Source organism: Bos taurus, chromosome 22, assembly GCF_002263795.3.
Source record: "Bos taurus isolate L1 Dominette 01449 registration number 42190680 breed Hereford chromosome 22, ARS-UCD2.0, whole genome shotgun sequence".
Classification (NCBI taxonomy): domain Eukaryota; kingdom Metazoa; phylum Chordata; class Mammalia; order Artiodactyla; family Bovidae; genus Bos; species Bos taurus.
The window spans coordinates 5,257,083-5,278,653 of NC_037349.1; the positions used below are offsets into that span (position 1 = coordinate 5,257,083).

At 43.6% G+C, this 21,571-nt stretch overlaps 1 protein-coding gene across 4 annotated transcripts in view; it reads right to left on the bottom strand.

The window, feature by feature from the left end:
- GADL1 (glutamate decarboxylase like 1) overlaps positions 1–21,571 on the bottom strand; it is a 194,179-nt gene that overhangs the window by 47,839 nt on the left and 124,769 nt on the right. The gene's annotated exons all lie outside the window — the stretch shown is intronic.

Below are 21,571 nucleotides of genomic sequence, written 5' to 3' on the forward strand. Positions count from 1 at the left end.
AATGAAAACACAACCATACATAGTAAAAACAAGCCAAGAGGGAAGTTTATGGTGATTCAGGCCTTCCTTAAGAAACAAGTCTCAAATAAACAACCTAACCTACCACCTAAAAGGGTTAGAAAAAGAACAAAAAAAACCCTAAAGTCAGCAGAAGGAAGGAAATAATAAAGGTCAGAGCTCAGGTTTTATTGATTTTTTTCTATAGTTTTTTAATCTGTATTTTATTTATTTCCTCTCTGATCTTTCTTATTAAAGATAAAAAAGTGTAAAAGCTCAAAAAACATTATGGAAAAATACAGGACTTCTATGAACATGTAGATTTGGTGGGAGAAGTCAAACCTAGATTCTAGATTCTCATTTCTAAGAAAAAGGTCTCCATGGTGACCGCATTCGAAAGGACTCCATTGGAAGTCCATAAAGCAAGCCTTCTTTACATTTGTGTGCTGCTTTACAATTTATAAAGTACTTCAATAAACAGAATGCTACGTTATCCTTGCTATAGGCAGCACTTCTAAGACCTGGTGCCAATGTCACCCTCTCAGTGACATCTTCCTTGAACTTCCTGTAGAAGACATTCAGGATTCATTCAGCATCACCCAACCTCCTCGATAAAGTCCACTCCTATACTGAAGATGCTTGTACGTTTCCAAGACTTCCTTGCAGCCAGGGTGTCTGGTGTGATTGCCAATCAGAGGCACGTGTATAAGCCATCATTTCAGAACTGACTGGGGGAAGAGGCATAATGGTAGGGATCCACTTTTGCTGGGAAGCTCACGATAGGACAACTGGTTCTGGTGTTGGCATCTCTCACGGCAGACTCACAATGAAACAGGCCACTCCAGGCTCAGGCAGGAGCAGCAGTACCCTGCGTGGCCCAGTTCTGGGGCAGCACTTTGAAACGTGTCTTTTCAGCCCTTCGATGATTATGTAAGTATTTAATTTCCTAGAAATCCCTTTCTTCTTAAATTAGCCCCAGCGTGCTCTATTTTCGATACTTGGTCTCTAAGCGATCACTTGGAAGAGGAATTCTTCCTAACTGCCTTTTCATACACACTGCACTTTGTTCCTGCCCATAATTCTTGTGACATTTGACTTTTCATTACAGTAACTTTTTAAAATAGATAACTGTCTCTCCTTCCAGTTGAAGGCTGCTTGATAGAAGACATCATGTTCATTTTTTATTTTCCCCACAATGTTCAGAACAATGCATGTGCTGAATGGAATGCAGACAGGTTTCCACAGCAGCACGGTGACTGGCAAAGGACTGATTTTGAATTATCGCTAGGTTTTATTATTCCATGTCTGGGCTCGTTATTAAATCATGCCTAAACGCAAGACTTCAAAGTGGCCATCTTTATTTGTGGTCGGTTAGGTAACTCTTCAGAAATATTTCTTCTGACTGCCTCTCTTGTAAGGAAGTCATATATTGATTTTGGCCATATGGCTTGATTTGCCCTCACGCTGGGGCGGGACATCTCTCCACATCTTTTCCTGTTGGGTTCACTTATGTGATTTTCTTTGGCCAATCATCTGTTAGCAGACAAGCTATGATGGAGACTCTTGAAAAGCTCTTATGTAGCAGGTTTGTGCCCGTGGGTCTCTGCCATTGTCCTAACAGCATGCCCAGAGAGTCCACTGGCTGGAGGAGGAGGATAAGGGACCCGTGGAGCAGAAAGCTCCCCACAAGAGTCCAGTCTAAATCGTTCCCCCTTCCTCTCCCCTGCTCATCTGTTTACTGTTCACTGAGGTTTGTGACTGGTGGTTACACAGTGCTGTTGTAACAATAATTACATTCCTGGAGAGGCGAAGAGGGAAACTCTCTCTTTCAAAGAAGACTGGGTGTGTTAGAAAGAGAAGGTGCCTCCTGAAGTTTAATACCTTCCTCAAACACCTTTCCTTCTTCCACCCGCCGCCTTCGCTGAGCTCCTTCGTCTCCACACAGCACGCACTGCTGTGTGTGTTGGGGCTGCTCTCTGCCCTGCCTGCCTCCGTCTCCCGCGCTTCTCAGTAGATTGTGCATTCTCTTCACTGAGTCCCCTTCTTTCCTCTCTCTATCATTTCCCAGGACTTGTATCACTCTCTGTGGAGAATGCCCAGATGCTAGTCCCTGTCCCTGAGTTGTCTTTAAGTCCCACCCACTGAGTTCCAGGTGCCCAGAGCCTCTCTGCCGCTGGCATTATCCCAGACCATGCCCAGCAACTTCTTCTAACTCATTCTTCTGTCTCCTCTTGCTTTGACTGACCATCTTCCAGGTCACCCAACTGCAAAAACCTCAGGATTCAACAGTTCTCTTCCTTTCACCAGGCACCTGCCAAATACCTTGCAGGTGAACTGATGTGGCTTCCAGAAGCATGCAGAGGGAGTTACTTAGGTTCATGGAGAACACTCTTTAGAAGCGGAGTGACTGTGGCAATGTGACTTTGCCATGAATGTGTTCCCTAATTTCAGGATTTTTACTGTACACACTTTCCTTGAACTGGGGGCAGGTGGTGAAGGAAAAAAGAGACCCTCACCTGTAAAAAGACTGCAGGAACCAGTGAGGGTTTTGGTGGGAGAGAAAGGGCATAGGAAGACCATGGCCATGTGCACGTTGATTTTCAAAAGGCTGATATCTTGAACTGTCTTATTCAAAAATCAATGACTGGAACTTTCTTGGTGGTCTAGTGGTTGAGAATCTGCCTGGCCAATGCTGGGGACGCAGGTTCAATCCCTGGTCCAGGAAAATCTCACATGTCACGGAGCAATTAAGCCCATTGATACAACTACTGAAGCCCATGCTCAGAGACGCCACCACAATGAGAGAAGCTCAGAGAAGCTTCTCTTCCGAGAGAAGCCTGTACATCACAACATGGAGCAGCCCCCACTGGCCACAACTAGCGAGAATCCACACGCAGCAGTGAAGACCCAGCACATTCAAAAATAGCAAAATAAACAAGTAAATAAAACTTTAAAAATAACTATAAAAATCAATGGCTAATAAAAATGTACACAATATTAACTCAGGCTGACAAAATAGGGATTAAAATTTACCATGTGGAACACAGCCCATAAAAATTTTGCAACTACATTTTTTTCTTTTGCCATTCTAAAAGGCAATTCTAAAAGGCATTCTAAAAACACTCTCAGTTTTTAGATAGGCGTTTAACAAACGACCTCTGAACGGACCCTGGGCATAAACCTCATACTGGATGCTTTATCTACCTTGTCTTATATAATCCCAGCTTTTCTTCCAGTCTGGCTGGTTTTCCATCACACTGTTGCTGAGCGATGTCTGTCACTGGGGAAAGGACTGTAGAGAAAGTGCTGAGAATTCTGGGCACAGCCTCCAGGGGGGAGGCCATGAGAGCCTATGACAGCTCCTTACCAACTGCTGAGTTAAAATTGACTCAGAGAATATTTATTTGGTGAATTCTAGGAATGAATAACAACTGTTTACTGAGTATGTGTGGGGCTTATGAACAAGTGGCTAAGGCTTCCCCCAGGCACCCAGTGTCTGCAGCAAACACATTTTCACATCCTATCAACTGCAGAACCTGAGGTTGTATATGTTTATTTTTATTTCATGGTATATTTTAGCTCCTGTGCTGGCCAAGATGTTTTGTACAGATGGAAATTGGGTAAACTTCCTTCCCTGACTATCTAGCTGATCCTTGTTCTTCACCTGAAAAAAGCCTCTGAGTCTGGACTAAACTTTATCCAAACTGAAAATATCAGTATTTAGCAGACTGCAGTGATCACAAAGCGGGCTGGGATGAGATTTTCAGAGGAAAGAAACAGAGAGAAAATGAATTTAGTGGACCAGCATTAAGTAAAAAAATCACATTGGAATTCTAATTCTACCATATGTAAAATCAAGCACCCAAACACACACCAACTGGGGCCAAACCTAAGGGTGAGTATCTTAAGACAGTGCCGAAATAGTATATCACATCAATGTGTTGTCTTTGGCCTCATATATAAGAAACGTATATATGTGTACACACAGGTACGTGTATGTGGTATGTCAGGAAGATGGGGCCACGGGTGCAGTGAGATTCTAGGGAAAGGGGCCACCAGAACTGAGGTACAGAAAGGAGAGCAGAGGCCTTGATCTTGGAGCTCTGGGATCCGTAAGGAACTCATGTGGCTTGGACAGGTGAGAGATACGGATGCGTAAGGAGGTGAAGCCACGTCTCCAAACACCCCAATTGCCCTGCTCAGGCACCTGCATTTGCTAGAGAAGATGGTGGGAAAGCCTTTAGTTGGATGGAACACAATGATTTGATGTCCACTGAAACATGGCCCGCAACAGTCTAAGGACAGAGGCTCGGAGAAGAGCTGGTGTTGGAAGCAGAGGGTAGCTGGAGACTTTGGGGCAACAATCTATGCAGGAAAACAGGAGTGAGGAAATAGGACTAAAACAGCTTCTGGTTCATCCAGCACCTCAATACAATACCCCTTTGGAAGGCTACAGTCAAAGTTTCCATGTGATTTTTCTGAACTGCCGTTACTTGAAAAAATACACAACGTATGGATCTGAGTTCTCTAGTGCAACAAGCTTACCTCCAAAATCAGAGATTAGAAATTTAACAAAACTATTTTTATAAACGGTCTTTTAAACAAGCTTCTATTAAAAATCTGAGTGTGCATATATAAATAAATGTATATACACACATTAAAATTATATATAAATATATATTATACACATATATCTGTGTCTGTATATGTATATTCATATGGGTGTTTATGTGTATGCGTGCGTGCTAAGTTGCTCAGTAGTGCCCAACTCTTTACAACTCTATGGACTGTAGCCTGTTGGGCTCCTCTGTCCATGGGACTCTCCAGGCAAGAATACTGGAGTGAGTTGCCATGCCCTCCTCCAGGGATCTTCCTGGTCCAGGGATAGAACCCACATCTCCTGCATTGCAGGCGGATTCTTTATCACTGAGCTACTGGGGAAGCTTCCTTTATATGTATGCTGCTGCTGCTGCTAAGTTGCTTCAGTTGTGTCCAACTCTGTGCGACCCCACAGACGGCAGCCCACCAGGCTCCCCGGTCCCTGGGATTCTCCAGGCAAGAACACTGGAGTGGGTTGCCATTTCCTTCTCCAATGCATGAAAGGGAAAAGTGAAAGTGAAGTCGCTCAGTCATGTCCGACTCTTAGCGACCCCATGGACTGCAGCCCACCAGGCTCCTCCATCCATGGGATTTTCCAGGCAAGAGTACTGGAGTGGGGTGCCATTGCCTTCTCTGATTTATATGTATATATACATATAAAATCTTTAGTCAGCTTTTGACCAGAAATTTAAAAATTATGTAACAAAATTAATATATCTACTAAGTGAAAAAATGTACAAGTATCAGAAAATATCTTTTTTTGAAATGATGTAGAATATGGCAATATAAATTGCCATACAAAAGAAATACAAAAGAATACAAAAGAAACTACCTTTCCATTGATTTTTTTTTCTTTTTAACAAAAAAAGAACCAAAATATCGTAAGGTGTTCTCATTATCTAACTTTAAATATCTGAATGGGGCTTTTGGGCCATAAAATGTTTTATTTAATATGAATTTTATGATAATAGCATAGAAAAGTGTAATAACAGTATTTTACAAAGATGTAAGTTTGCATTTTACATAGTGAAGCTATTTTATACTTAAACTTCATACCAAAGCATAAACAAACTGCTTTAAGAGATTTTCAAAATTTAGTTCTCTTAAGTAATAACTGAAGATATGAAAGGGGAGAAAATCTCAATAGAATTATAGTATAAGATTTTAGATTCAAGTTATTTTCTTTGTTCAGACTATAAGAAGATACACGGTATTCATCTTGGAAAATAGTTTCCAAAACATGAGCTGATAGATTCTGGTGTTCAGAGTATAATAGAAATCATAACTCAGCTTTGCAAAATTTATGTTAGGTTATGCTTACAATGTAATGTATGCCTGTCAGAACAACAGAACTGCAGGACCACTGCATTATAAACTAATAACCAAGCTAAACCTTTATTTGTAAAAACTGAGGGGTGATTCAGTTTTAATTTGTAAAATCTTTCCTGTTATCCTTCATAAAAACTCAGCCTCTAGTTATAATGATCAACACTGATCAACATTGTATTAGAGAAACTACTCAACAACAGAGATGCACTCCAAGCACCTAGAAGAGAATCTGCCACGTGCTAGGTGCTTGATACACTTTTTGAATGAATGGGCAGATTCCAAAGCAAATTCTGACTCCCTGATTGTCTTTTTACACTGCAGCATTGTTAATGTACATGAAAGATATGAGGAAGACCCAATTCACTACCTACAAGATTCTGTCCACTGTAGTACCACCTGGAAAAGCAGCTCCCCCAGGCTGTCGGCTGAAAGCCTCCTTTCTGAGTCAGACAGGAGGCATTGCGGTCAACTGAAGCAAGCCCTGCTGCTGCATTTCTAGCATTTGAATTACCCCTGCCCCTCCCCCAAACAGTGGGGTGCTATCATTTCTAAGACCTTCTAGATAAGGGGATATTTCCATAGGAAGCAGAGCATGATTCAAAGAGAGATAGTAGGAAAAGTCTGAACTAAAATTAAGAGGGCCACCTGAAGTCACACTTTAAACATTATGACTTCCAAAAAATGTTTTTTTTTTTTTGTATTCTGAACTAATGATGATTTGGCCAACAGAACAGAACTAGACAACCACACCACCAGCCTGCTAGATTCACATGGAGACAGATGTGGCCTCCTCCGATTCCTAAAATGTCTTCCTTATCAAGCTGCCCTTGTCCCAGACTGCCCCCCACAGATCATTCATGAGATGTGATGGTTCCCAGACCTTCCTGCATATCAGAAGCCAGATAGAACAGATGATCCCAGAGCTTCACTCTGGACCAACCAAATCAGTTGAGAAGGAGCAGTCACAGATTTTAAAATGTCTATGGGTGAGCTGATGGGCAAGAAAGATAAAAACAACTAATGTCTCTAGGAAACCACTATAAGCATGTCAGCCGGTCACCCGCAGGGCAACCTATTAGGCCATGTCTCTACTCACCGACTCATTCATTTATTGAGCATTGGTGCATGTTAGCAGCATTGTGAGAAAACACAAAGTAGTCACTCTAGCAACCGCCCTCTTATTGAAGACACCATACGAGTGGAGGCGATCACTAGGATGGGTTCACAAGTGTGCAACATGCAGCTGCAAAGGACCCAGGATGTGGAAGAACCTCGTGCTTGGTTTAACACTCTGCTGTCACTATCTTGAAATTCCTGAAAATTTTGGAACAAAGGGCTCTGTATTTTTGCTTTGGGTTGGGCTCTATATTAGCCTGGCATAAGATATGAAAGCTCGAATATGGCTAACCCCAGTGGGACATTCTGCCACTTTCTTCATCTCCCTTTCCATCAACAGTGTCCTCAATACAAATAAGTGAATCTTTGCTGATCACAGGGATTATCAATGCATCTTCCTTCCTTGTGCTAAAATCCATCAGCTATTCCCTCCAACAGGTGACTCCTGATTGCCTGCGCTCCTCTTCCCTGGCTTGTTGCCATCTTTTCCACTCCCTGCCCCAAATGTTGCTATCTTACAGTAACTGCCAGCACAGGGTAGCAAAGACATCACAGGAGTGCATGGAAAGGGTGGTAGTGGTGAGTTAGCCACTAAATCATGTCCGACGAGTGCAACCCCATGGACTGTCACCAGCCAAGTATACTGGAGTGGGTTGCCATTCCCTTCTCCAGGGGATCTTCTTCACCCAGGGATCAAAGCTGTGTCTCCTCTTTACCGACTGAGCCACCAAGGAAGCCCCATATGGAAAGGGTACTCATGCTCAACTAAAGTGCCTGAGCACACTCAGGAAGTGCTCTGAGGGCAAGTTGGGGTTTGACAGCTTAATTGGAGGTTGACTCAGACCCCCAAATTCCCTATGTACTAGGTTGAAAGCTACATTGAGGCTTGGAGAAGACTAGGTCACAGCTGTGTTCCTTCAGTGAAGGAAACAGGTACGGTATCTCTGGAGCCTCCAGGAGGAGATCGCACGTGAAGATGGTAAGCAGGAGGCTGAATTAAATCAGATCTCCACGGGTCCTGAATGATTGTGGACTCTCTCCTCTGGGACGAAGGAAAATCTAAGCAGTGACATGATCAGGGTTGTATTTTAGAAAGTTCACTGTTATAATGGTATTGAAGGTAATCTAGAGGGGGACAAGAAAAAAGACAGGAAGAAAGCGTTTAAGGCTCATATAGCCCTTCAAACATGGGGAAACAGGATTAATAATAATGAAAGGTAGTATTTAATGAACACTGACTCTGAGCCAGACCCTGAACCTGAGTTATGCCAACCCTATCAAAACCCCTTATGGTATGTGCTTTTTATTATCCCCATGCTATTGAAAGAACAGAGGAGGTAAAGGGACTCTAGCTTGTCTCTGGTTATACAGCCAGCGGGCAACAAGGGCGTTATTTATTTCACTCCAGATCTGGTGATTTTAAACGCCAATAAAAATCTTAACATGATACTTTTGTAACTGAAAAAAAAAGTTGTACGAGAGGCACACAAAGTTTTACATATTATATTAAAGACTGTTCGTTTAAAAACATCCAGAAGGGTAGCATTTTAGCAGCCTTGAGAACTCATTATAAAGCAACACCATTTAAAACCTTTTGTTCCTGGAACAAAAACAGAAACACAGATCAATAGAACAGATTGGAAGATCCAGAAATAGAAAAATTGTTTTTTAAAAATGTGACACATGATAACACAAGCTTCCCATAACAAAAAGTGCTAGAAAGAATTATTTAATAAATCAAATTGAAATACCTAGATAATAATTTGAGGAACTGATCAGGTTAGATACATACTTTATACTGTATACAAAAATAGCCTCTGCATGGATTAAGGAGTTAAATACAAATAAAAAAAAGTTGAATGACAGAAAAACCAGCAGGAGATGGAATAGAATATTTATCAGATTTGGGAAAGAACAGTAACTTCAGCTTTGAAGCAGTGGAATAAATCATGAAGGGAAGGACTGACAGATTTGAATACATAAAAAATTTAAAACTTCTGTACAATGAGAAAACAGCAAGACTTAAATAAAAAGGACATTATACTGAGGCATTATTTGCATTCCATCTGACAAAAAGGGCTTTTAAACTCAAACTCTATATGCCCTCATTCAAATTTATAAGGAAAACATCAGATCTCCAAACATAAATATGTAATATAAGGAAAAAATAATGGATACACAGAGAAGCACCATAGGTAAAGAAAAAATAGAAAACGGCTCAGTCCACCAACGATTAATACAATAAAAGGAAAACAAACTTAAGATGGGAGCTTTTACCTTCCTAAGTAACATTCCCTACCAGCAGACAGCACGCAGGGTTGCTGCATTCGGCTGGAAGGCTGAGCACTGGGTGTTTACTGGTGGCTGCGACCTTCTTAAAACTCAGCATCACAACACACAGCTGGAGTCAGCCTCCAAACCACAGTGATTTCCACAATCAGCAATTACATACTGAGCCCTTTTATCTTTCAGAAATAATAAAAGCAAAAGTGGGCTGAGCCTGGAGATGGTCATTCGTTACCGCTCACAAGGGGGAAATGCTGTGAACCACCTGAACATCACAGTTTTGGGGAATGGTTTTATAAACTATGACACACGCTATTAAACAAGGGGAGACGCTCTAAGCTTTTCAGAATTTTAGTCCAAAAGGATGGAGAGAGACAGGTAGCTATCCTGAGAGGGGAACAGTATGAAGAGCAAATCATAAAATGATTGCCTTTAAGGTTATTAGAGCCTGGATGAGCTTACCATTGGAGGGGAGCAATATATTTGAGAAAAAAGAAGGAGCATGTGAGAAAGAGAGAAAGAAGAAAGGAGAGGAAGGATGGGAGCAGAGGAGAGGAGAGTGTGTGTTGAGAGTGCAGGGAGGGGCTGAAGTGCAGACAGCAGACGTCTGCCAAGGTAAGCACAGACCGGAAGACGCAGAGCTACCGGCACATGCTTGAAGCGAAGGCTCACGGGCCAACTTTATTGTTCGAGAATTCCTCACCTAGGTAAGCTGTTCTTGATTTGGCAGAACTCTGTACCCTTGATATCAGTGGTGCTGTAATTCTGTAACCTTTTATAACAGTCAGCTTAGTGTCACTTCCCAGCTAGGAGAAGGCAATGGCACCCCACACCAGCACTCGCCTGGAAAACCCCATGGACAGAGGAGCCTGGTGGGCTGCAGTCCATGGGGTCGTGAAGATTCGGACACGACTGAGCGACTTCACTTTCACTTTTCACTTTCATGCATTGGAGAAGGAAATGGAAACACACTCCAGTGTTATTGCCTGGAGGATCCCAGGGACGGGGAGCCTCATGGGCTGCCGTCTCTGGGGTCGCACAGAGTCGGACACGACTGAAGAGACTTAGCAGCAGGCCAGCTAGGAAAGGAAAAATGCACAGAAGTGCCACCAGGGGGCAAGTTTGGTACTGGCAAAGGGACTTCAAACAGAACATGCAAAAAATATATATATCTATTTTTCTTTCAGCACGGGGTCCATTCGTTGTTTTGCAACAATGCATCAAGTCCAGAGCAATTTCCTTAATGGGTGTGTAGTGGGTATAAATTTCGCTCAGGTGTACAAGAAATGTCACAGTGCTTTACATCCTTTAAATAAAATGAAATCCAACCTCAAGCCGTCATCCTACTAGTTCAGGTTAAAAGTCAATTCATCAACATGGCTCCCGCAGCCTCACAGGGTCCAGCAGAGATTCTTGGGGGAGTCTCATTCAGGGCTAACATTTGGCCTTTGGTTCAGTATGTGAAAGGCTTATGGTTTGAACCAACATGATCCCTTGATAGGCTGTGACTTTTTAGGAATGGGCAGACAGCCACCTGAAACACACACACACACACACACACACACACACACACACACCTCCTTAGAGCACTCAGGGGAGGGAAGCTGGGGATCAAGGCATCCTTCTTTGCAGAGCCCTTATCTCCAGCATGCCATGCCCCTCTCTGCTCCTCTTCACTGTGCCTGCCACTCTGCTTCCACACTCTTCACCTTCCTCTGGGGGTTTTGTCTCTGGCCAGCTGAGGCTTGCAGAAAATCTAGGAAGACAGACCTCTTCAAAACTACAGAAGCCTCAGGAGAAGCGTGGAGTCCAGAGGCCAGGTCTAGTCCGAAGGTTGAAAACACAACAGCAGCAAAGACAAAAGCGTGCTGCCACAACTGCCCACAAGACCACAGTTCTTAAACATCCCGCTCACAAGTCCGACAGCATGGGACAGTGAGTTTTCTTTTTCTGGCAGATGACACAGAACTCAGATATCCCTCAGAGCTGATGGCAGGCCGGGACTGCCCTGGGGGAACAAAGACAAGGTCAGGGCACATCCTCGTGTCCAGGAGCTTCTGGTGACACACACGCGGAAACGTGGGATCGGGTACTAGTGGATTTAGGGAAGAGTTGCAAGCTAAGTGAAGTGAAGTCGCTCAGTTGTGCCCGACTTTTCACTTTCTTTCACTTTGCAAGCTAAAAGCCTGAAGGCCAGATCCCGCTGGCCTTAACACATTTTCCGTTTGCCAACATTTACAACATTTAAAAGCAAAGGCCAGTTTACATAAGTTTCTATAAATCTAGAATCTCTTTAAAAAATAAGGAGGCCTGGAAAGCCAGGTCTGCGTGCCCACATGGCAGCCATCCCTAGGGACTGAGCGGAGGCTGCTCCGGGTGCCTGGAACCAGCGCTCCCCGCCATGTGGCCACAGCCCCGCCACTCCCTGCGGGGCCATGCCCCGTCTGCTTCCCTCCTGTGTGCTGCTGGCTCACCGCTACAGGTGTTAGGTTTGCAACCCCTGACTGAGTGGACTAAATGAAATTATACTCAGGACACAGTGGTAAGCGCACCATGAAACTAACAGCTTCTTCGGTTCTTCAGGGCTCAGTGTGATGGATCTGGAGATTCAGAATTATTTCAGACAAGCCTAAAGATCTGAGAAGAGGCTAAAGAAACTGCCATGTTTAAGTGATCGACTTGTTTCATCTGCAAATGTTACAGACCAGGCCAGTCATCCTCCCACCATCACACAGAGTATATGTATGACTGTGTGCTTAAGACCAAACCCGAGGCACGAACAGGGATTCGGGAAATGTGGCCGCGGCTGTGTGCTCTGGTCTCATTTCTCGTTACTGCTATCCTGAGTACCCCATGGATCAGCCAGTCACAAGTGGACAAGTGTGTGCTGGAGTGAGTGAGCTGCCAGAGGCCACGCCCACGGACATTCTTCTCTCAGACACAGTCCTGTCCTGACCTCGGGCCCATGGACTCAGCCCCAGCCTTTAGAGACACCGGCTTCTTTTTCTGAACTTAAATTTTCAAAAGATAATTAAAAACTCAGAACTTCTTGCATAGTCAGTTAGAAAAGTCTAACAAAAACATAAGAAACTGTTAAACGTGGGGAGAAAAATAAAGGAAAGAAAAAATAATTTTTTTTATTGAGAATATCTAGACTTGCTTGGCTTTCTTGGGGGAGGGGTGTGGTTCAAGTAACAATCTGGGGAAACTCTTCCCTATATGTCTGAAAATAATGCTTAAAGACCAGAAAGCAATGTATGAAATAAATTAACAACACCATTTTGACAAATGTATTTTACATGTTGTAAAGTGCTGCTGAATACAAAGGACAACTCATGTGAACCTCCCCTTTATACACACATCCCCAACATGCAGCTGTGTGAACCTTTAACTGCTTGAAACTGTATTGACCTGACAAAGGAGAGCTACTTAGAAAGACCATAAGGAGACAACAGGGAAGAGAGATAGGCATCAAAGCTGCACGACAAAGCACCCACCTCCTCCAGCAGAAGCGGCAGCCAGCCTCCTGGGCTGACTCTGAAGAGGCTGCATCCAAGGGACTAAGAGGCTCCTTGACCCCTGATGACCCAGAAGAAACTGCTTATAACTAACAGAGTATCTGACAGATTGTACAAAATAACATCTTTCCCTGAGAGAATACCTAAGAGAAGAGCATTTTATCCCTGGTCTTCATAGTTTGGGGAAAGAGGATATAGTATCTGTCCCTGATGGCTCAGCATGTAAACCCACCTACCAATGCAGGAGGCACGGGAGACGTAAATTCAATCCCTGGATCAGGAAAATCCCCTGGAGGAGGAAATGGCATCCTGCTCCAGTGTTCTTGCCTGGAAAATTCCATGGACAGAGGAGCCTGGTGGTCTATAGTCCAAAGAGTCCCAAATACTCAGATATGATTGAACAACTAAGCAGGCATGCAGGCAAGCATAATAGAGTATTATCATCAGAAGGACACCATCTCAAGTTACACTTAGAAATATTTGGGGCTTCCCTCATGGCTCAGTTGGTAAAGAATCCACCTGCAATGCAGGAAACCCTGGTTCGACTCCTGGGTTGGAAAGATCTGCTGGAGAAGGGATAGGCTACCCACTCCAGTATTCTTGGGCTTCCCTGGCGGCTTAGCTGGTAAAGAATCCACCTGCAATTCGGGAGACCTGGGTTCGATCCCTGGATTAGGAAGATCCCCTGGAGAAGGGAAAGGCTACCCACTCCAGTATTCTGGCCTGGAGAATTCCATGGACTGTGTAGTCCATGGGGTTGCAGAGTTGGACATGACTTTCACTTTCTTTTCAAGACACTTCTATATTAGCTGCTGCTGCTAAGTCGCTTCAGTCGTGTCCAACTCTGTGCGACCCCATAGACGGCAGCCCACCAGGCTCCTCTGTCTCTGAGATTCTCTAGGCAAGAATACTGGAGTGGGTTGCCATTTCCTTCTCCCTTCTATATTAGAATTTTCTTAAATATGATTTTTAAAGTTTGGCTTTAAAATGAAGGATATCCACTAGTAAACAGGATTTTTGAAAATATTATAATTTCTATATCACAGGGTTCTCATGTTTGAAAAAAAACAAACACTGTCATGCTTTTAAAGAAACAGGGGTTTTTAGTTCACAGTCAAAAAATGAGTGATTGATAAGCCAATGTCACAGATGATGAAGAAAAGAAAATCAAAATCAAGTCCTCAAAATACACAGAAGACTTCAAAATGTGTCCGGACTCATATGCACTCATGTGAATGTACATGCACAGAGGAAACAAGTGAAGCACAGCCAGTACACCGAGGCCCTCCCTGCCGCAGACCGGGGACTGGGTGTCCTTCGAAGCACACGACCCTCCCCAGTGTTCATTGTCTCAAATGCTATTCATCGGAAACCCACCAGGGAGAACAGGAGATTCCCTCCAAACCCAGAGTGCCGTATCAAGTTACACCACCAAATAAGCAATAAAACAACAAAGCCATCAAGCAGGTTCTAAACGATTTAGTCCTCAACCAGAAATCAATTTGCCAACATCTGCTGGATCATTGAAAAAGCAAGAGAGTTCCAGAAAAACATCTACTTCTGCTTTATTGACTATGCCAAAGCCTTTGACTGTGTGGATCACAATAAATTGTGGAAAATTCTGAAAGAGATGGGAATACCAGACCACCTGACCTGCCTCTTGAAAAATCTGTATGCAGGTCAGGAAGCAACAGTTAGAACTGAACATGGAACAACAGACTGGTTCCAAATAGGAAAAGGAGTATGTCAAGGCTGTATATTGTCACCCTGCTTATTTAACTTATATGCAGAGTACATCATGAGAAACGCTGGGCTGGATGAAGCACAAGCTGGAATCAAGATTGCCAGGAAAAATATCAATAACCTCAGATATGCAGATGACACCACCCCTATGGCAGAAAGTGAAGAGGAACTCAAAAGTCTCTTGATGAAAGTGAAAGAGGAGAGTGGAAAAAGTTGGCTTAAAGCTCAACATTCAGAAAACTAAGATCATGAAGTCCCATCACTTCATGGCAAATAGATAGGGAAACAGTGGAAACAGTGGCTGACTTTATTTTTCTGGGCTCCAAAATCACTGCAGATGGTGACTGCAGCCATGAAATGAAAAGATGCTTACTCCTTGGAAGGAAAGTTATGACCAACCTAGATAGCATATTGAAAAGCAGAGACATTACTTTGTCAACAAAGGTCTGTCTAGTCAAGGCTATGGTTTTTCTAGTAGTCATGTATGGATGTGAGAGTTGGACTACAAAGAAAGCTGAGCACCGAAGAATTGATGCTTTTAAACTGTGGTGTTGGAGAAGACTCTTGAGAGTCCCTTGGACTGCAAGGAGATCCAACCAGTCCATTCTGAAGGAGATCAGCCCTGGGTGTTCATTGGAAGGACTGATGTTGAAGGTGAAACTCAATACTTTGGCCACCTGATGAGAAGAGCTGACTCAGTTGAAAAGATCCTGATGCTGGGAAAGATTGAGGGCAGGAGAAGGGGACGACAGAGGATGAGATAGTTGGATGGCATCACCAACTCAATGAACATGAGTTTGAGTGAACTCTGGGGGTTGGTGATGGACAGGAAGGCCTGGCGAGCTGCGGTTCATGGTGTCGCAAAGAGTCTGACACAACTGAGCGACTGAACTGACTGACTGTTGAGGAGAAAGGAGCCTGTTATAAATGTCCAACATTAGTCACAAATCTGCAGGTCTGTGAGTGAAAAAAAATGTTGAAATGACCATGCCTGATTACAAAAAACACTTTATTAATTACTTTTAAGAATGTAAATTATGTTGGTGGAATGCAGAGCTGTTGAAGAAACAGTGACAGAAGAGGAAATCTTCTGCATCAGAGCACTGAGTAATGATGAAATAAAACACACTGACAAAGTTTCAATTACATTCTCTGGGTCTTATGGTTTCAGCTTCATCTCTGTTCCCTCTCCCCAGCTCCCCTTGCCCTCCTACCCAGTCACTGAGTGAGAAGAAAGAAAGTTGCCTTAGGGAGTGACGTGTTCTTGCCCACAGAGCAGGCAGCCTTTAGAAGCCCTGGGAGCCCTGCTAAAGCTCTCACTCTGGACCCAGGGGCACTGTCCCTGAACCTGAAATCAGTGCAGATAATGTGTGTTTCAGCAAGGAGATGAGAGGAAAAAAAGAGAAGTGGGAAGGGAACTCAAATGTTTGCAAACTAATTGATTGACTATGGGATAGTCATGGTCTCCAAACAAGATAATCCCTTTGGTATAAGAAGACAAGATTAGAGCATCTCCGAGTAATTAAACATTTTAAATCCATTCCTAAAAACACTTGTTTGTTCTCTGACAATTGTAAAAGTCGCTCAGTTGTATCCGACTCTTTGCGGCCCCACAGACTATACAGTCCATGGAATTCTCTAGGCCAGAATACTGGAGTGGGTAGCCTTTCCCTTCTCCAGGGGATCTTCCCAACCCAGGGATCGAACCCTGGTCTCCCACATTGCAGGTGGATTCTTTACCAGCTAAGCCACAAGGGAAGTCCAATACTTATTTTGTGTATTGTTTAAATGTACATACTATTTTTTAAATGAATACATGTAGGGGACTTTCCTGGTGGCCCACCTTGCAATGCAGGAGATGTGGGTTTGATCCCTGGTCAGGAACTAAGATACCACATGCCGCAGACCAATTAAGCCTACGTTCCACTACTAGAGAGTCCATGTGCCAGAAGATTGTGAGTGCCGCAATGAAGACCTCATGTGGCCAAATAAATAAAAGGAAATTTGAAAAATTAATACATGTAGATAATTTAAAAACAACTAATACATATTGGGGTAAATACTCAATTAAAAATTTTTTTCCCATTACAAGATTATGGCCAAAACTTGGATAGCCTTTGTCTGGATAAACACTCAAGAAACTCTATGCCTTCGGTGGGTCTTATACTTTGGTTTACTATTATTGTTGCTGTCATTACTATTACTTTCACAAAAGCAATATATACTGATTATAGAAATTAAGATATTACAGAGGAATAGAAAAGAAAGGGGAAGATCACCTGTAACTATGTCTAAAATAGTTTGGTGTGTATTGTCGGTCACTTTCCTAACCACATAAACAATATTTCATGTGTACACGAGTATCTATGTACATACAAACTATGGGTTTTCCAGGTGGCACTAGTGGTAAAGAATCCACCTACCAAAGCAGGAGACACAAGTTTGATTCCTGAGTCAGGAAGATCCCCTGGAGGAAGAAACGCCAATCCATTCAAGTATTCTCTCCTGGACAACATGGATTGAGGAGGCTGGCGGGCTACAATCCATAGGGGTTGCAAAGAGCCAGACACGACTGAGTGAGTGAGCACACACACACAAACAGTAATTTTTCAAAATTCGCATCATGCTGCTGTTCTGCTGCTGCTAAGTTGCTTCAGTCGTGTCTGACTCTGTGCGACCCCATAGACGGCAGCCCACCAGGCTCCGCTGTCCCTGGGATTCTCCAGGCAAGAATACTGGAGTGGGTTGCCATTTCCTTCTCCAACGCATGAAAGTGAAAAGTGAAAGCAAAGTTGCTCAGTCATGTCTGACTCTTAGCGACCCCATGGACTGCAGCCCACCAGGCTCCTCCGTCCATGGGATTTTCCAGGCAAGAGTACTGGAGTGGGGTGCCATTGCCTTCTCCCGCATCATGCTATAGTGACTGTTCTATAACTTATCTTTCCAGTTAATAACAACTAATGAATATGTTATTCTGGAACAAAATTTTAATTGTCTATACACTACAAATTTGCATATAAATTGTATTCTATATTTGAACTAATTCCCTATAGCTGAATATTGAAGTTTTTAAAAATGTCTTGCTATTTTAATGCCTAAGGATCAGACATGGAGGCCTTTGGATGCCAAGCAGAATGAACTAGATTGTATCCTATGGATCAGTCATTCTCAGGGGAATGGTGTAATATTCTCCAGGGAATATTCTGGGAATTCAGGCAGATGCTTTTGGTTTTCTTGATTTTTGGGGGTTGCTACTGGTGTTCAGTCACTTGGGCACCCAGATGCCAGCTGCCCTGCCATGTGCAGAGTGGTCCTGAGCCAGACAGAGCTGCCCCACATCCTGCAGGACTTTCAAATGTCCTGCTGGAAATGCAGGAGCCCAAAATTATGGTTACCAGAACCCTGTTTCACAAGCAAATGCAAACTATTCTATGCCTGTTTTAAAAAAAACACCAAGTTTTCTACTATCATGTAAATCAAGGGAAAACGTTTTCTTCAATGCTTTACCAAGAATTGTGTGTCTTGTTTTGAGAATTATGGGGCCTTCCCCGGTGGCCCAGTGGTTGAGACTGTAGTTCCAGTGTCTCGGGCATGGTTCAATCCCTGATCAGGAAACTAAGATCCCACATGCCGCACAGCACAGCCAAAAATAAAAATTAAAAAAAGAAAATTATGTCTCTAATATCATCACCCCATTCCTATTATTTGCATCAGCAATAACTTTTAAGAGTCATATTCATAGTGATTCTAAGAAGATATGTAAGGATCTTATCACTGCCTCACGTCTTCTAATATTGTTGTGCCAAATGTTTATGTAATAAAATACATATCTTTAAAGATTATTATTCCTTCATATGACCGGTAACGCCTTCTGCTACCTTTTACAAAATTCCATGTAGGTAGGCCTTATTTTCTATTGGTTTCATCTTCAGAGAATAAAGAGAACATCAACAGAATTTATTATAAACAGTGGTTGGTGGTCGATCGGGTGGAAAGCTCTGACTAGAAGAACAAGGAAAGCATTCAGAGGCCTTCAGGAGGAAAATAAGGAGATAAAACAGGGCAGCAGGTATGACTGTGTGGAGAGAAGAAAAAATAAACAGGAGACAGACACCAGAAAAGATGCAAGAACAATCTGCTTGAGGAACTAATGAAGACCTAGAAGGCCGCAATGCCTGAAAAAACAAAGCAAAAAGAAGAGCTCTAATGGAGGACAACTTCAAAAGGAGTCTGAACTCAGCGGATGCGCAGGGTCAGAGAGGGGCTGTCACAGCAGCAGGAGAGTGCGTTCTCAACAACCGTCTCACACGTGCATGTGAGCACACACACACACACACGCTTACACACTGACACACTCACACTCCAGATTCATTAGTAAATAATCTTCCTCCCCTCCTCCTGCCACAGGGAAGACTTCTCACACCATTGATGCTGAACTCTGACAGCTCCGTCTGACACGAGTCTGATGCGGGCGGGCAAAGCCTTATTTGGTTTGTTTATTTATTTGTGATTTTCCAACCAAGATAAACCCCGAAACAAATTTCAAGTGTGCTTTAAGTACACTCCAGGTTATAAATCACACGCTTGCATTCTCATACTACAGTAAGCACGAAATCGCATAGATCATCAATAGATATATATGCCTCCCTGCCTTGCCGAATTCATTCACACACATCCACGACAAGAGAGAGGCTAAAAGGAAACTTAGACGAGCACCCACGATGATTCATCTGCAACATACGTGTTTATGAATCAGAAGAAACCAGAACAATTAGAATCGGATGATACTAGACTGGGCAAGGGCCCCAAGGTTCTAACCGGCAGAAAAGCCTTTCCAAAACGAAAGGATGGAGATTCATGGATGTTAATCACGAGAGCACAAATGCTGGCAAAAACTGCAGGGAGAAGAGACGGCCCCGATTCATATTCAATTTCCAGTTAAGATTAAAACTGTATTATGTGCTGATTTATCTGATTTTACCTTATATACCCATCTTGATTTCAAATTTTCTGAGATTAGGTCATGTAAATATTTCTTTAAACAAAGGAAGAGTGAGGCCATGGTATCCCCAAACATAAAAGGGACTATTTAGTTGTCCTGATCCGTGTCCGTGCAATGGTCCATAAAAGATGAACATCACCTTCTCGTGTGCTTATCTTAACAATCAGAAAGAGAGAAGAATGGCCACCACATTTTTCTCAGCTGTTAGCAATTATCCCCCACATCACCAAACAATGCCTGATGCATTCCATCAAAGCAAACATCACGATTAAATTCTCACACCATTAAGCTCTTGTTTCTTTTTGAGTCACTTCCCGTCTGAAATGTAGTCTTTAGTACTTTCTCATTTGCACCGTGTGATGTGTGAAAGGCAAGCCAGATCCTGCCTGAAGTGGCCCATGGAAGGCTTGTCTAGGCAAAGGCACAGGTAACTCTGTCCATCTCTCCCTATCTCTGCTACCTGATCGCAGGTTCAAGGAGAGGTAGAGTATTTATATATTGGGTATTTACTGTGCTACCTTGCAGGAGACGAAATGAGCCACGAATAAACAGAAAGTGACCAGAGGCAGAAGAAGATGTGGCAGGTAAGGATCCAGGTGGCCATGGCTTAAAGGTCACGATTGTCCCACCCCCACCTGACTAGGCACAAATCCCAAGCACCTCGCTGTGGGAGGTGGGCCTCCATCTGCGCATGCCACTCACCCACTGCTCTCATCCTGCCCTCCCCCTGCCCCTCACCCCACTCTGTCGGTCTTCCACCACGCCCTCCTCTCTCGAGCCTCTGGGCCATCATGCTGTGATTCTTCCTGGAACCCACCTGACCGGCAGCTACTTACTATTCAAGATTCGGATCTTCTGTCACACACACTAGGGTGATATCCTTTCTCTCTGCCTTTATAGGGTTTCTCTCCATCTAGGCACCTATGAGTTCCCTTGTGATGATCTCTTTACTCGTCTGTCTCCTAGAATATGAGATTCCCAGGACGGGGACCAAGTCCCTTACATGTGTATCTCCTGGGCCGGGCATAGTGAGCACCTGACTGGAAAGTTTTCCCTTTTCTTCTAGAGGGCAAGGAGAAGGGGTACCATCTATCGAAGGTATTAAAACTATCATTGATTTCCCCACTGAGGGCAGAGAGGGGTTTGCAAATAGGAGCTGTTACAGTCAGGCACATATAGCTAGCTCACTGTGCTAGAGAGGGAGCAGGCAGGGGATACAGGGATACAGGGCTCCTGACGTGACGGGACCCAAGAACTTGCCCTTTACATGACGGGCACAGAGTGCTCAGGGGATGCTCATTCAATTCAATCTGCACTCTGTCCATGCAGCGGGAAGGTGGGGTCACGGAAGGTCGACTTGGGAGACTTCAGAATTCTTGGAAACGTGGGTCAGGAGGAGGATGCTCCTTGGCGGGGCCATGCTGGGGGAGGTGCAGGAGGGACACAAGAAGCCCCCAGCGCCCGAGGCCTCTCCTCACTCTGGACGACCAGCCCTCCCTAGCTGTGTGTGAAGGCTCCCTGCAGCATATTCAGTTCGATGGTGAGCTGACGTTCATTGCCGGCATCTCTTTCTTTTTTATCACTTTAGTCCCTTGGGCAAAAGATGCAGGGTCTTTGTTGACAGAAAGAACAGAAAGTCCCACATACACGAAGGGGAGCAGATTTAGACTTTAAGGTTGCCTTCTAGGGAGGTGATGCGCAGTCACAGACAAATACCAGTGGGGATGAAGAAAGAAGCCACGCGTCTTACGACATCAGCCACTGCCAGATCACATGCTTGGAAGCGCACTGAGAATTAGAACTTTGCATACGTTCTACAACCATTTTGCAAACAGCACAATTATTTTGAATCTGTGTGTGTGCATCAAGTGTGTTGGCTGGTCAAACGTAAATAATGCTTACAACTGTTTGGCATGTGCTTAGCTTTTAATGCACTAAGAACCACCTCTCTAGAACTTCAAGAAGATCTTGCCAGTCTGGA